The sequence below is a fragment of the Clupea harengus genome, chromosome 19 (genome assembly GCF_900700415.2).
Source record: "Clupea harengus chromosome 19, Ch_v2.0.2, whole genome shotgun sequence".
Lineage (NCBI taxonomy): Eukaryota > Metazoa > Chordata > Actinopteri > Clupeiformes > Clupeidae > Clupea > Clupea harengus.
In genome coordinates, this window is record NC_045170.1 from 11,338,237 (window position 1) to 11,340,443 (window position 2,207).

Here is a 2,207-nt window from a genome sequence, read left to right on the forward strand (position 1 = left end):
ATTCATACAAATGACGTTGAGCTGGAAGGGAGGAGGGAGAGCTGATGAGAGAGAGAGAAAAACACAAGAAAAGTGAGTGAAAGGGAGAGAGAGAGAGCGCGCATAGAGAAGTGAGAAACAGCAAAGGAAAAAGTGGGAGACAGCAAACGCCCATTTCCCCTGATGCTCATTATCGTGCATATCACACTTGGTTTGTGTATTGCTTTGTTTCTTTGTCACGTCTTCCACTGGCTGCGCCATACACCGAAGTGACCTTGAGTTTCTGAGAGCCATCATGTAAAATAAAACAACTTATTACTATTTATTATATTCATAGTGTGGAATAGCAGTGTCACAGAGAACTTGCAAAAAAAAAAAGAGATAGAGAGATGGAAATAAGACTACGACATGATACAAGGATGAAAGACATGACTGCAGCAAGATAGGGCAACAAATCAGTTTGAAACTGCACTTCGGCATGTACCCGCCCTGACAGCATAGTGATGCATCACCCATCTTATAGGCATTTCGGTGGCAGTTTACAGCTTTTTACTCTAATAAATACGCTCACTGCAGTTAAGCCATCACCCAGTTGCTGAGTGGCAACGTACCAATATCCAGGGGGTATTCAAGTGGCAGTGGACCCGAAAGGGCATCCAGGCCTTATCCAGCATGGATCCCTCTAATATCTAGGTAGCCTAGGTAGGCACCCCTTACCTCCCTCCACTGTAGGCATTGTGGTGAGCGTGGGCTGCTGATGGAGGTGATGGAGGTGAGGGAGGCATGGAGACAGGCTGGCTCAGTGCGGGGCTCTGAATGCGCCTCATTGTTAGCGGTGGGACTGACGCAGATGTGCCACGGACAGGGGGAAAGCAGGAATTTCACGCTCTGTGACACTATCTCCGAATCTCCACATGCAGCTGCTCTTCCCCTCCATACATCACATAACACACACACACACACACACACACACACACACACATATACACACACACTCTCTCTCTCACACACACACGCAGATAGAGAACAGAGCCTTTCGATGCGTTTGTGTGTGTGTGTGTGTGTATGTGTGTGTGTGTGTGTGTGTGTGTGTGTGTGTGTGTGTGTGTGTGTGTTTGTGTGTTTGTGTGTGTGTGTGTGTGTTTGTGTGTGTGTGTGCGTGTGTGTGTGTGTGTATTCATATGTGTGGGTGAGAGGGACAGACAGCGATACCACATGGAACATCTGGCATATGTCACCAGTGTATGCAACATATCCCTGTTCTTGACATACACTGATATGCCAGTGTTGTGCACCATGGTCTTGTGCAGACTACTGTCAAAACAGGACCCGGAGCCTTGCAGTTGAAGCCATACACCAGCGTGGTTGCTGTGTCAGATCGAGTTCAATACTGCATCAGATTGATTCCCCTAGACCAATGGTTGTCAAGCACTGTGCCCAATGCGTTTTTTTATGCAGGCTCATGAAATAAAACATTTAAACACAACGCTTCTTAATTAAAAATGTTTGTAGGTCACTTAGTTGCATGACGATAGAGGCTTTATTTAGCTTTTGCTAGTTTTAATGTCACACCGCGAGGCAGCACACCAACATACATATGTACACTCCAGCGAACACGTTTTCCTGTGTTACCGTAAATTACCCAGTATACGCTCAAGCGCATTAGACTACCGTGTATGACATCTACTGTAATATTAGTGTTACAGTTTCATAAACATAAATAAGTGTAATCACTTATTTACAACTTTTACAATTATCAAGAGAATTGCAGTTATTAGTTGGTGTGCTTCGACGCTCTGGTTTGACCTTTGATGTGCCTTAGCCCCCAAAAGGTTGAAAACCTCCTGCCGTAGACCTGCAGCTGACCCCAGATCAGATCTGGCCCTCAATCTGGTGTGAATCTTTGCAGGCCAGGACCAAATCCTGTCCTAGAGTCAGCTACGGTCCTAATGTCCACTGCCTGTACATGTACCTGTCTCCATCACACATTTTTCGTTCATATTGTCTCGGCCTGAACAGTGTCTGGACCAGCGCCAGATCTGGGCATGCTCTGTTCCAGAGAGAGCAATCTGGGAGCCCTTATCAACTTGATCTCAAATATGAGCTCACTGATGCACAACATACCCCCCATATCCCCTCTATTAGAGTGTGTGTGTGTGTGTGTGTGTGTGTGTGTGTGTGTGTGTGTGTGTGTGTGTGTGTGTATGTGCAAGTGTATGTGCGTGTCT